General features: G+C 35.9%; 1 long non-coding RNA gene across 3 annotated transcripts in view; it reads left to right on the forward strand.

Annotated features, from left to right (window-relative positions):
* The window catches only part of LOC147656328 (uncharacterized), a 116,202-nt gene that overhangs the window by 82,922 nt on the left and 18,050 nt on the right, over positions 1-15,230 (forward strand). For 2 of the 3 annotated variants that reach the window (XR_015294619.1, XR_015294617.1), the window contains exon 3: positions 14,059-14,406. This is a non-coding gene — a long non-coding RNA (uncharacterized LOC147656328). Of the gene's footprint in view, positions 1-1,551; positions 1,835-14,058; positions 14,407-15,230 lie in introns of those variants that run through there. The other variant, XR_015294618.1, reaches the window with a different exon arrangement.

Here is a 15,230-nt window from a genome sequence, read left to right on the forward strand (position 1 = left end):
TCTTAATTTATAAGTATGAAATTGATTCGGAACATCGTTCGATTTGGATCTGTTTAACCGTGAACATCACGATACACAATTATATACAAATTAGAATTAAAAAATATTTCAGAGAAAGAAGTAATTAAAACTCACTCGAAAAATAGAGGAAACTGCACGCTTGAAGTCGCTTTTTGATTTATCCCGATATCTCAATCGATGGTCGAGATATAAAGACTGAAAGTATTCGTAACGCCTAACCCAGCACAGAGATTATGAATGGGCTTGCGACCTACATCTTTTCCCGGAAATGCATACTACGTTTTTCCAGGAATCGTGTCTGCAGCTTGTCTGGAGTTTAGGATAGGTCAGTGAGACAAGATAGGAGCGAGAGATCCGAGTAAGCAACGAGGACGGAAATAATAAACGATTGAAAATTACCTTTTCCTTTGCACGACGATATCTCGAGAACCGAAAGTCGTATCGAGATAATTGGAAAAGCGTTTCAAAGAGGAAAGTTCCGCGCTTCCAACGATTCTTCATTCGTCAATCGAAAGTCATTATCTTGGGAGTTACAACGATTCAAAGTTTTCCTAAATTTAATCGCTTTAATCGGGTTTATAAGGTAAATGACGAAGAAATTACCTTTTCTTTAAACGATGATATCTCGAGAATGGGAAATCGTATCGGGATAAATGAAAATGCGTTTTAAAGGACAAGATTCCGCGCTTCGGAAGATGTTTCATTCTATTGACGACGAGATCGTTATCTTCGGATTTATAGCGGTTTAAATTTTTCCTAATTTTAATGCAGCATTTTTAATGGTTTATCAAAATATACGTATAATCGAAAATATGTATTTGCATGAAGATTTATTAGCGTAGCGATGAAATTTCACAAACGAGAATTTAGAAGTTTTAACTTTTAACTTGAAAGTGAACGAAGCAACGAATTCCGTAGTTTCACTAGCTATTTTTCTTTTTTGAATTCGTTTCACCAACATTCCCTGAAAAACTTGCGATCCACGAGAATCACAGAGATTCCACAACCTATAAATATATATTCTCGTTGCAACCATTTTTATACAGATTAGATTTTTTTTTTTCCGTCGAACTTATAGCCACGTAAGAAACAATATTTGAAAATATTTTATCATTATCCACAGTTCCTCAATAATAGCTTTCTTTCAATTTCTTCAAAATCGAATCCTCAGAAAAATCATCTCAAAAATAATATCACGTTCGACTCATAAATTCACAAATTGTCGGCCAATGAACGTACGTCCCAATTAACTTTATTGCAAAATCCTAATTATCAAAACTTTTCTCATTCATCCGTGTTCCCGAAGTAAATCGTTAAGCACCGGCAGGAAAACATCAATCACGACCCTATCGTCGAAAAATTTTCGAGACTAAGAGGCTGGTTCCATGGTGGTTTCGGGCCGCGAATGATCCATGGATCGACAATAGCGAACACATATTATTAGCGCGGCTTGGCCGCGCCAAATATAAATCGGAGACATGGCGGTGAAACGGAATTCCGGCTTTCGTAGTCGCTCGCGAAAATACCGCCAGTGCCTGTTGGCCATTTCTCGTGCCACGTTCGTCGCAAGGAACACACTCTCCTCTGGTCGCGTGGCGGGAGAAAATGGCGGGAAAACTTGGTGAAAATACGAGGAATCGTGTGATTCTTGTGCTCGGAGAATGCGTTTGTTGAGAAATTGTGAGATTGTTAAACGTTTTACCGTTGTTTTACGATCGGTGAGTGGAGTAAGCGTAATTAAAATACTATGGATTTTTCTGAAGTGTTTTTCTTCAGTTGTGATCGATCGATGGTGAAGAAATTTGGATAAATTGTGAGTTGTAGTTTTAATCATTTTGAATAATTCTTTTTTTGATTCTGTGATAAATTGGATTTAAATAATTTTATTCTCGTCGAATTTCATGATAGATAAATGGTGAGCAGAAATTGTTTAAATATTCGCAGATTGTTTGCAGGAAAATTGTTTATATCACAAAAGTGAATAAGAAATCTGCATTATTAGATAGAAACACGGTGTAATCTCGTTCTAGAATTTCAGAGACTCTTTACATTTTAATGAGAAATGAGGATACCCTTTAAGAGAGACGATGTATTCGGAAAATGCGAGCTATTCACGTAAAATCGTCTATTTCAAGAATCAGGGAATGCACTTTACGTCTTCGATTCACATGTATTGCCCGGCAAATTCTTCTCGTGCTTTCTTTATCCCCCTCTTCGATGTATTAAAACCAATACGATTCTTGGATCGATGGATAAAAGTAATGCTTTCCTCGCACGATTTATTATTCTCATCGTACACAATTTTGTAAATTCGATTTCCCTGTGAAAATCTTCATAAGCAAATCAATAATTAATAAACGATTAACATTAAATACACCTCAAAGATAAAAATAAAAAAGGAAAAAACGTGTCGTCCTCTTTCCATTCCCTCATTTTTTCCCAAACAATCGAAAAAAATATCCTTCGCCTTCCAACGCGAGACACTATCGCCACCATGGATGATAACGATGCAACGATCGATAAATATTTATGTCGTGGCACACGAAATAAATATCGATACAATTCGTTCGACGATTTAATCCCGCTATCAAGAATATCTCTCCAATCAACGAGTCTCTCCTCAATTCCTCCCTCCTCTTTTTTTCTCTTTCAAAACGTTCCACCCACTTCTCCTTTCATTTTTCGTTCCTCCATCCCGACAAAATTTCTTCTCGAATTCTCTCTTTCGTCGACAACGGCTCGTTTCCACGGCATCGATCGGCAATTTGCTCCTCCTCTCCCATTCCACCGATCGGTCACGATTCCACGAAGTATGGGGTTGCGACTTAATCGACTCCTTCGCGTTGATTGAACAACAGCCCGATAAGAGGCGGAATAGAACGAGTTCGACCGGTCTCTTAACGACCGTTTGTATCGTTTAATGAAGGCCGATGTCCAAGATGCATCCCCAAGAGTGACGAGATAAATCTGAAGATGTATAGAAACTGTTTTGTGCTTGGCTTAACGAAGATGCATATATATATACCCGTCGAAATAGCTTCTAGAAATTTATTCCTAGAAGTATTAGAATCCCCTGCAAGGGTATCGATGGAAAGGGGGATGATGATAATTAAGGAAGGGAAGATAGGAATAAAAACAAGGGAGAATTGAAGAGGGAGGGAAAAATGTCTCGTCTCGTTTCGTTTCTTGATGAAACAGGGTCAGAGGACTTTGAAGATTTTGGTTCCAAGAAGAAGAAGAAGAAGAAGAAGAAGGAACATGATGATTGTGTAGAAGCAAAGGGAAGGAAGCAAAAAGGAAAAAGAAAGGAGAGTTGACAGCGAGGAAAGGAATTGGAATTCGGAAGCGAAATAGTTTGCTTTGATGGAGACGTAGACGAGGGTAAACGTCCCTGGAGCGAGGAGAGCACGGTTAGAAACAGTTGTCACTTCGTGATTAGGAGTTCAATAGCCCAGAAGTGCAATTATCACGGGACACGCTTTTGTTTGTATGCGGATATACACGTGTCTCTGTGTGCACGCTGTTACGTGTGTACGTGTACACAAAGGTATAGGAATAAGAGAGAGAGAAGGGAAGTTCAATGCAATTCTCAGGCGGTTCTCGATATTCGTGAAGCCGCGCATACTTGGGCGCATTGGCTGGGGGAGCAAGTGGGACCGATAGTCGAGGAAAGATGACTGTCGTGTTGAGAACATGGATTCTGGCGAGTAACTTGTCGTATCTTGGCTCCTCCTCTCTCTATTATACTCGAAAGGCCGAGCCCGTTTGGCCAAGTGTGCTTGCATCCGTCGTCTATTGGCCGAGTTGCCGGCTAGGAACTTTGAAACCGGCCAAGGATAAGACCGATAATTGGCTCGAGATGGATTCCGATTTCGCAGATCTGCGATCGTGACCTGTTTCTTAACGAACTCGCAGAAGAGGAGCTCCTCCCTCGGTAAGATGGAAGATTTTTCGAGATCGGGGTACGTTGAAGCTTACCCTTCTACTAAAAAAAGGAAATGAAATTGGGGAACGATGATTCTTTTACTGAATTTTCGAAATGGAGAAGATCGTCGCTGTTCGAAAATAAGTTATAGCAAATACGTGTAAATGGGGGGAGATTCAATCTCGGGTGTCCATCGATGAAAAGAGATTTTTCAAACGTAACGAGTGGCGGAAAGAGAGATCTTGATCCAAGTTTGCGCTCTCAAGACTTCTTGGCACGGGAATTTAGGTCTCGAAGCAATATCCGCCTTTGAGGTCTCGATATTAGTTCTCATGGAACAGGCATCCTGTTGTACTTCCGTAAAAACAGGATCCAATTTCAATTGGATGCCCGGTTAGATTTTATAGGGCGCGTGCCTGTACGATGGGGGAAGAAAGGAAACGGAACTGGAGGAAAACGGCAAGTTTCCGTCAGGTTTCTTATTGTTGAGGATCCGGCCTCTTTGTCGGCGAATCGAGAATTCTGACGTTGCTCGAGACGAGGGAAAATCGATTACGAAATTTTCGATGAAAGAATCCGCTTGGATTCTTGAATCACTGCGCAACGGTTCATTTCAAGAAGAATGATTTATTAACATCCGGTGTGTGGAAGCGTCGAACTTGTTCCTTTGCTACTTTTTCCTTCCTCTTTTTCTTTCTCTTTCTTTTTTTTTTTTTTTTTCGTTGTAACGAAATTGTCGGTGGAAACAGTTTGGCAAACAGGTCTTGAAAGATTGATGAAAGTAGCGTGAAAGAGAAACAATTTTTTAGGGGCACGGTATCAGTGAATTGAAAGTTGGATATCTTGTTAAACTTTTCATGTTACGTTTCTGTGAAAGACAGGATTGCTAGGATCGTTCGAGATTGTCTATTTCGCTTTAACTTTTTGTCGTAAATGCAGAGATTAGACGAAGTAATGGGACAAAGTTTCGATGTTATTTCTTCGCTTGTCCACGCTTGCAATTCTTGTTTGGAAACGAATCGATGCGCGATAAAGATTAAAGTTAAATTCGATCGGTGTGTTGTTTGCCTGAACGTGTCATTATCGTCCCGTACAACGATTCAAGACCATAAATTCGAACTTTAAGATCACTGGTCGATCTCGATGTCTATTTTTAATGTCCATTATCGCTGCTATAAAAAAAAAAAAACAAAGACGTAAAATTCTTAAGATTACGCTCTATTAAACTTTTCTAAGATTCAAACTTACGCGAATTGTTTCGAGGATTTAAAAAATTGGATTCGCGTTCAATTTAAACTTTAATCCTTGATTCGATTTCGGCTTTAAATCGAAATTACCCCTTCTTTTGAAAAATAAATCAAGAAATCTCGTTCTCGAATGGAATGATTTATCAGGAACGATCGTATTCGAAATTGGCTCGCGCAATATTTTAAAGTCAAGAGATCTTTTTCCGGAATCTTTTTAAAAGCGAAATTTATCGGTGTCTCTTGACAGGATAACAAGATAGGCGTCTCCAATTCGTTCCATCTCCGTTCCACCACGATTGTTCCTTTCTTTAAATCGTCTAATTCCATCGATACAACTGGGAAAAGAAATTGAAACAACCGCGGTAAGTCTCTTAACACCTAAATCTCGAATTGCGAAGGAGTCAATTGGCGGACGATTCGAATTGGCGTGGAAATCGAATATCCAGGTTATCGTGATTGATTACGGATCACCGCCTCGACCTTTTTCCATCCTGTGTGTATTTCCCCCGCCACGCCTGTTCCACGATCTACCTCCCTTGGTATTTCGACCCTCCACGTTGCCATTTCCGCCATTTATTTTCGTTACTTCCATTGAAAGGATCGGTAAAGGGAATACAATTTGAAAGCTGGCCAATTTGAATATTTTATTACGCGATGAGATGTCTTATTTCTTCTTCCATGTTATTTCTTCGTGCGCGGCAAAATAGATAAGATTTAATCGTCTTTCACGTTAACGAAGATGATCTGAAACAAAAAAATATCTAAGATGAAGCGAATGTTCCTTGGAAACGATTATTATTTGGAACAGTAAATTTTTCTTTCGATTGATTTATTATACCTGATCTGATTTTCTCAATATTATTATTATTCGTAGTAAAAAATATTTCTTACTAAAACGATATCAAGGAAAAATATGAATAGACGAGCATCCTTTCTTCTCTGTTTATGTGCAATCTGTACATAAACCTGTAAATAATTATTATTCTTCTCTTTCTTTCGTGATTGAAAAAATAAATTATCCCTTAAATGGACGTGATTCACCATTTATTGTTATCAATTACTAACCAATATCAAAGCGTCAACATCGAATAATTTAAAATGAAAAGGAAAAAGAAAAAAACCGAGACATTCATCCAATCAAAATATAATACCATATACCATAATTTCCACATCGTAATAAAGCAGGCTGATGCAATGAGGCAACGATCCGTCAAATCTGTTCGAATCCCCGGTCTTACTCGCGAAACAAGGAAACGTTCCTTCCCAAAGAGGATTACGTCGGAGCAAGGGTTGCTCGCAAAACAAGGCGGTGGCAAGCCGCCCCATACACTTGGACTGATTTGCACTCGTGTTTGAAAAGCGTGTTTAGGCGTGTTGAAGGGACCTTTACCTGAAGGGAGGATGAGAGAAAGAGAGAGAGAGAGAGAGAGAGAAAAAAAGGACTTTGATGACGGCGTCTGACGTTCAAATTGACATAATCCTAGCTCTCCTGGCGCTAGAGAGCATCCTTCCAGCCTTTTTTTTCCCCTTTCTTCTCCTTCTTTTTGTTCGTCCCAGCCAACCCTCGCCCACTCGAGATTTTTTAATTCCTTGGATTGCCACGCGACACGTCTCCTCCATTGATTCTCCCTTGACGTTTGACGAGCGTCGAGCAGAGCAGAGGATTAGCTTCTCTGAAATTTAATCCACTCTCCAACCTTTTTGCCGGGATCACCGCCATTTTGGGCACATCTGTCGCTAAAAAACACCTCTGTTGATTGTTAGATTCGCGGTGGAACATCTTTGATCCCTACTTCTTCGTGAATGTTTACGCGTTCTATGGAATGCATATGATGTTTAAAAGACGTACAAAATATTCGAAGTGTAACAGGTATTTTATTTGAACAAGGTTTTTATTTGTTTATTTTATAATCGTGTTTCATAAAAATTTTATTTTGAATATGCTGTGAAAACGTGGGCCAATTATGCGGCGTTGTTATATTTTTGATCAGCAGTTTATTTAGAAGGAGGATGAAATGATTTATCGATTCCTTTTTTGCCGAAAATCTTGTTCGTAAAACATCGAAATTTCGAGTTCATCTGTTTCTAATATGCTTCAAAGGGAATTTTCGAGCTTGTCCGTGTTTACTTTGCATCAATCTGAGCAAAGGCTAAATTTTAAGACGTAGTTGAACACTAAGTTTATAAATCGTGTTATATTATTTACCAGGAAACTAAAATAAGAGGTTTAAAGATCCTTTCCAATCTCGTGGATCAATAAGACATTTACATGCATCTCTCAATCTTCGTCGCGTTTAACCTACTAAACATCTCCATCGCGTGAAACAGCAGTTATTCATCTCTTTTAACCTATTTTTTTTTTGTCACGAATTTCATTTTATTTTAAAAATACGTATTTTTAGAAGATAATAATTCAAGAGTAAATTATAAATCGATTTAAAAATGAACAATATAAATCTACATTTAATACCACTTTATCCTTTCATTTGGTAAATATATTTTTCCACGATTCAAATATTTAAAATATTTATCGGGAAAAATGGAAATCTTTTCGAAACGATTCATATAAAATTAATATAACGCACGAAAACAATATAATTCCGAAATTTACCAGTGCTCAAAAATATTAAATAATCATAGGATGATCAATTTAAATTCGTTTCTCTGAATGAAAAGAGAGTTACATTGTTAGCCAATTAACCCAACAAACGACTCAAGCTAACATAAAAAATAATAATGCAATCGATATTTCTATTACGTAATCTACAACATAACACATGAAAATACCAAATAACAAAATTCTTAAAACACCAAAGAAAAGATTACGTATTTAATCATCGTTTGTCCAAAAATATCGAATAATCGTAAAAATCGTCGTTCGAATTCGAGCTTGCTTGTGAGCTCGAAGAGATTAAGTTGCAACTAGTTGTTGAAAAGACGCTTTTAAAATGATCGCGTCGAAAGCAAGGCATCCTCAGCGGATGTCCCAGGAGTGCTGTTCAATTCTTCCCCCTGGAGGGATGGATATCATGCCTTTCCACCCTCCTCGAGACTTGACGCCCGAGTCACGAAGCCATCTGTTACAGTTGGTCGAAGTTTCGCCCGCGGAAGATCGTATTTATTCGCACCATGGACGTGGAGGACCTCGTATTTTTCGCGAACCAAGGATGAAGAGCTTCCAACCCCCCTTTTAAGAAATCCTTGACCCTCGAACATCGTCTGATGATCATGGCCTGGATCATCCCGGGATAATTGAATCGGCGGAGGGCAGGATGCTTGATGATTATTTTACGTTTAATGAGAAAATTAGCCGAGATTATGCGGGAAGCTGCGTCGAGGGATTGGATGATGTTGAAGGGGAGGAGAGATTTAAGCGAAGTGGAACGATATTTTTGTTGGGTTGATTATATATACGTAGACAGTGGATTGGATGTTGATAAAGATCGTGTTTGATAAACTGAAATTCCAGTAAATTAATTAACGAGTTTTGTTAACGAAATGTGGTTACAGCATATCGGATATTGTTCATAACTATTGGAGATTTTTAGCCGGGAATTTATTGCGGAGAGCGTTATTAAATAAAAATAAGTAAAATAGGTGCGTGGTAGTAAGTTAGATTTCATTATTTGTAAGAATTTTTTTCAATAAACTTCGCAGCATAGAATTTTTTATCAAGTTAAATTGAAATTTTCAAAGAGATATTATTATGAAAATATTAAATATTCTGTATTTTCCCTTTTTAAAATTTTGTTTCTTTTTTTTTTCATTTTTATACATACAAATAAATAAATACTTGTTCGATATTGTATTAAGATATAATTTTTATTTTGAAGAAAATAAGTTATGCATCTATCGACTGTCGTAGAATGTTCAGTGTAAAGTATTCATACTTTACTATAAAGTGATTTATTTAAATTGTTTTTCCGCAACAACGGAAAAAGTTTACTCTAGGAAACCGAAAGTTAAAATTGAACTTCTCCAGCCGGCGATTAAAGGAATTCTTCCACGTGAAAGCGATTAATTTCATTCCCGTGCGGACACGCCATTTTAAATCACACGAGTCAATGCGTTTCATGTGATTTTCTCTGCTAGAAAAATAGTAAATTATCCAAAATTTACGAGAGGATTAAATAAATCTTATTAAACGCTATGCTAATTTTTCAAATAATTTTATATCTTTCACCAATTACGATCTGTTTATTATTTATTATCCAAATTTTAAATATTCTAATCTTTCAATAAGTCAGGATTTACTTTGAATATCTCTACTTCATTACTTCGTATACATTATTGAATATTTCAAATATTCAATAATTAAATTCCTTTCATTTCTGTCTAAATCAAAAAATATTAAAAATTATCAGATTAAAGGTTTACCTATTTACTTCATAAATTTATTATATTATTGTATATTTAAAAATTTCGCAACTTTGTGCGCTAAAACTGAAAGATTGACACGACACGCTAATGCTCTTCGCTAATACTGCCATGTCGCATCACGTCACGCCTTCCAGGTGGCCGAGTGACCTGTCGTTGACAGCTTTTCTATCGTTGATGCCTACAAGATCGAAATTCACCCCTGTAAATTCATCCCTTGCCCGGAATTCATTCCGTTCGATTAACCTGCGATCCGATGAAGACTCGAAAGATTATATCGATCTTCAAAAAACTAGTTTCTTTTTCTTTGAAAAAATAAATTTTATCGTTTCTTCATTTGAATCTTTTATGGAATTAATAATTTTTCTTCCCTGGAAAAGATAAATGAAATAAATATTATTTTTATTAGAAAGAAAATAATTTAAATTCTAAATAAATAATATTAATACGTTTTATGCTATTCTTATGTTAATATTAATTCATCATTTAATTTTTAATTAATATTTGACACTTTAATTTTATATCCATAAATCACACGATATATTTCGTATTGATTTTTATAATGGTTGAAATAATAATTTAATATTTCAATCTCTTTTTCCCTTTGATAAGTATCATGTTTTTCTTCTGGTTGAAAAACGTTCTATAAGAATTTTTACGTGTTTTTTTCTTTCTTTGTTGCTTAATATGATTGAGAAAATTGTGATATTATTTTTCAAGTTTTTCAATCAGAACCGCACGTTTCTATTACGAAGGTATACATTTTTCATTTAAAATAAAATTTAATTTTATGGAATAATATTTGATAAAGCTATTGGAAATAGCTCATATATGCCTGGAATTTATCTCTCTCAAAATATACGACTGATGTAACTTATTATATTAAACGAATTTAATGAAATTAGTATTCGTATACAAGGCTGTTAATATTCATTTTATAATTCGATAAATAAACCTTAATCAACATTTTTTCGTATATAAATTTTTGTATTTATTTTGACATTTCAGAATCGAAATGTATCTTATGAAATGTATATTAACATCCTCTATAAAAAGAAAAAATAATTTTTCTAGCATTATTTATGCTGGTTTCGTGCACGAATTTGTCGCATCCATGAATAATAATAAAAATAAAACGCGTCAGTCTGTTTTCGCATGACGAAAGTTTGTTTTTCACATGGTTGAAATGAAAAATAATATCAAAGAAAATTATTACATCTTCTGACAGAATTTGCATATTTTTTTATGCCAGTTACATTATATTACATGCTATATATTAAAAATTGATAAACATTATACTTATAAGTATTAATCCTTAGAATACTTTTTAATTTCGTTTAAAATAATAAACAAGAGAAAACGTTTGTGTAAAAATTGTCATTATATCGTTAAGCAAACAAACGTTTTGAATACAATCCAACTTGCCACTTGTTCCCTTCGAGTTTCATCCTGTCACGTCAGTGTTCGCCAAATATTCAGGAAGAAAATAGACTCACCAAAGTTCATATATAGAAGACAAGAGGGTTGTTTCCCTCGTCGAAGATTAACTTACCATTCTAGCGTAAATATTTATACAATCTATACCGAGGGTAGGTAAAATCTTTATTATTTCAAAAAATATGAAAAAACGATGGACTATTATCGTTATCGTCTTTTTTTTCTCTCTTCTTCCCTTTGTTTGACGTTCCAAGAATTGTTTATATATTCCTTAAGAAATCGAGAGACTAAAAAGAATAAAATACCTATCGAAAGTATTGGTGTCGATCAATTTGAAATTGCCATAACATTTTTTTATCCATGATAAAAACATCGAGATCGAGTTTCATAAATGGTGGAGATTTCAATATTCTTCTATTTTATTTATTTTCTTTACTATGGAAAATTCATATAAATTAACATGTTTGCTCACAGCTACGATAAAATGAAAATAAGCTAAAACTTTCTATTCGAGAAAGAATTCTTTTGAGAAAGGGGAATAATAAAAATTATCAAAAAACCATATAGATAAAACCAAAATGCCATTCAATCAGAATATGATGCATCACGCATTGCAAAATTCGTCGAACAACCATCTCGATCTTTCGAAGAATAACATCGCCAATTTAAATTAATACAATTTCCAGATTTCCAGATCCAGTTATCGCATTTATCAATTCGATAGAGGATAATGCTTGTCAGCTTGCCATTTTTAATATGTCTAATGCACTCCACTGTAATCCTCGATAACTTTTAATCTCATTAGAGCGAGAGAGAGAGAGGGAGGGGAGGGGAGGGGAGGGGAGCGTCTCCGTCATATTAATGTTTCGGGCCGAGTAGTTCTCCCCGCGTCGAATTACTCGTGTTCTAAAAGCACGAGGGTTGGCCTCACTTTCTCGCGTCGCGAGAGAAAATCTCGTTCTTTGTTTCGCCCTTTTCTTTCGTGGTCCACCGCCCCGATTTTATGACGTTGAATCGCGTAAATCTGAAGAGTCGAGGCAGAAATTAATGTCGTGTCGCACCGCGACCACTATTTCTCCCTTCTCACGCGCTTTTTCTTCTTTTTAAACGCTTTGTCGTTCGCCGCTTTTATTATTTTTTTTTTTCCTCTCCCTCCCCCCTCCCTCCCTCTTTCCCCCTTTTTTCTCCACTTTCTTTTATCGTTCTTTCCCTCCGCGAGGAGTTATACTTTATTACGAGGAGAACGAGTAGTAACGAAGGAAAATGATTAATTGTGACTTATTGTAGTTTATTTTATGGAATTGATTGGTGGAATGTTTGCTCGAATTTATTGGTATTGAAAGTATTTTTTTGTTCTCTCTCTCTCTCTCTCTCTCTCTCTCTCTCTCTCTCTCTCTCTCTCTCTCTCTCTCTCTCTCTTTTGCGAGAGGATGAGAAAGTTTGTTATTTATTTTTATAAATTATGTTATTGTTGTAAATTATTCGTAACATTTTCCATTTTCAATTATCGTATCTTCATTTTTATCATTAAATTTGTAAAGCAACGAAGACATTTTTTTCTTTTTCTATTTAAAATTGTTCCTACATTATTTATATCTAAATATAAATCTCGAGTTTCTTTTGCAAAGTGAAGAAAAGAGTATGATAAAGAGAGGGCGATAATTTACTTGCGATCAGTTCAAATTATTCAGGAAAATTCAATGGAGAACGTCTGAGTAGAAAAATTTAGTGGAAGCCATTGGAGCGGATTTCTTGTATCGACATTTCTATTATTTCGCTCGAAATCCCGGATATTCGTGGCGTTCCAGCAATGAAAATGGACGTGCGGAATTTTCGTAGAACGTAATCGACGACAAACCACGTCCAGAAATCAACGTCTGTTCTACGTCATTTTCGGATATCATTCGTTTTTCTCGATCTTTCGCGAGGAGCACGATGTATAATTACGATCCAAAGTTTCTTCCTTAATCTTCTTAAAATTTTGAGAACTTTCATTATTCCATTTTTGCTAACAAAATTAAAAGTAAAAAAATTGATTTTAGAGAGTAATACAATATAATAAATATTGAATCTTTTTTAACTGTCTATTACAATACCCAAAAAAAAATCTTTGATTTGTTGTTAAAAACGAGAAGAACGTATTTCACAATTACGTCTTCCACTTGTTGTCTAAACTCATCCATCCATCCCGTCCCCAATATAAAATTGTTATAGAGTATAAAGTTCACTGAAATTTTATCTATAATTTTATTATTGAACGTTGCTAGCAGTGTTACTATTCTCTAGTTGCTATCCTTTTGTTTATCTTCGATACGCGATCTTCAGTTGTTCAGTAGCCCGACACGTGCACTCACGTATAACCAAAATATAACCATTCAGCTAAATCCTTATATTTCTTATTTATTGCTCATCAACCAACAAAAATTTTTCATTTTCCAAGGATTAAAAAAACTTAATTCCGCTCTACAATCAAACGTACTTACGCTTGTTCAAATTTGGTTAAATACGCTTACCGAAAAATCAATAACGCGGAAATGAAAGCTTTCGCCGAGCATAATGAAACACACGGCTGAAATTTACGTAGAATCAAATTACGGTATTCGGAGCAACGCGTAGTCATACCGTGTCGTAATCCTATTATCCAAGTTCACCCATTAAATCTTTTGTCACTCGAAATATTCGAAAGAGGCGAAAAACAAGAGCAGCGCGATCATAGCTACTGCGTAACCAAGCTAAAAGATTTTAAACGTTCCTTTCTCTCGATGGCGATGGCTATGAGAACTATTATTAGAACGGGGAAATATATAATGTTCATTCACACAATTTGCTTAAACGGCGTTGTTGTATACCATGTTCCAATTAATTATGGATCGTGATAAATAAATATTATTATTCCAAGAAAAATTAAAAGTATAATAAAATAATAATTATTATTAATTTTCTGTTCCCCGATTAATTCGAATTCGAAATGATTGAATGAAGTTAAAAATTAAGTAGGTTCGACTGTCAAAAATAAAAATATATATATCTTTCTTTTTCTTTTTTTTTCAGTGCACATCGTTCAGTGAATCGTTCTCACCTGGAGCCGCCGAATCGAGGAGGGTGGTGCAGAGGAAGGAGCAAAAGGGTTTTCAGAGGCAAAGGGATAGAAAGGAAAACGAATGGGGGAAATATTAACCCGGCAAAGACGAAAGTCTCGTTGGCTGATTTGACATTTCCGTGTGCGCGGTCGCGTGTGTGCTCGCCGAGGTCCGTGTTTTCATCGCTTCGAAACGGAAGCTTCGGGAAGAAGAGAAATGGGAATATTGGGAAAATTGCTTTCGTCGGTGTCCCTGGTGTCCATCTGGTGTCTGCTGATCGTCGAGCCCGGCAAGGTTCAGAGGGAACAGGATCATCTGGGTAAGTCATCTCTTTATTGTAACTTTGCCCTTCGTTTTCACGCGTCGTACCACTTCGTTTCCGCTTCGTTTCCGGCCACTCGTTTATTCGTTAATTTTTATAAAAATATATATATATATATATATATATATATATATATATATATATATATATATATATATATATATAACCTCTTAGAGAATAGAAATCAAGTTATTAATTTTTGAAAGAAACTGAATTAAGATGTGTTTATTTGTACGTGTTATCTGTATGCTGTGAAAATCATGTTCTTTCAATTTTTCTTTAAATTACGCCTCGCCCCACGAAGGATATATTTCATCTGTTGCGATCTCTCGATACTGATTTATGGATTTCACTCAACATTCTTTTAACGCACGTTACATATGACTAGGCAAATGTAAATTTCGTTCCTGATTTATCGTTTCTCCGCATTCGCCGGATTTATCACGCGCGTCTGTTCTGCGCGGGCAGAAAAATGGAAAAGCATACTTTCCATAAAAATGATGCTTCTATTTTTCACCCCCATCCGTGGCCCCTCATTAACGAATGCCCGGGAATTTTCACTCGCTGGTGGTAAATTGATGAAAGAGCCGAACCGAATGGTGTTTGTCACGTGCGTCGAATGTTCGATGAAAAATGAAAAAAAAAAAAGATTAAAAACTAACGAGACACGGAACAAAGAACGCATTTGCGATTTAAATGCGAGGATCTCGTTTCTCGTCGCGATTCATCGACGCGCTAATACGTCTGGTTAATCGTTGATTGGAGCCGTGGCGCAATTATATCAATGAACAATTTATGCACCCGTGTATTCAACCTGATAT

The sequence above is a fragment of the Apis florea genome, unplaced genomic scaffold, assembly GCF_048593485.1.
Source record: "Apis florea isolate Af1SG1 unplaced genomic scaffold, ASM4859348v1 contig_3796_pilon, whole genome shotgun sequence".
Lineage (NCBI taxonomy): Eukaryota > Metazoa > Arthropoda > Insecta > Hymenoptera > Apidae > Apis > Apis florea.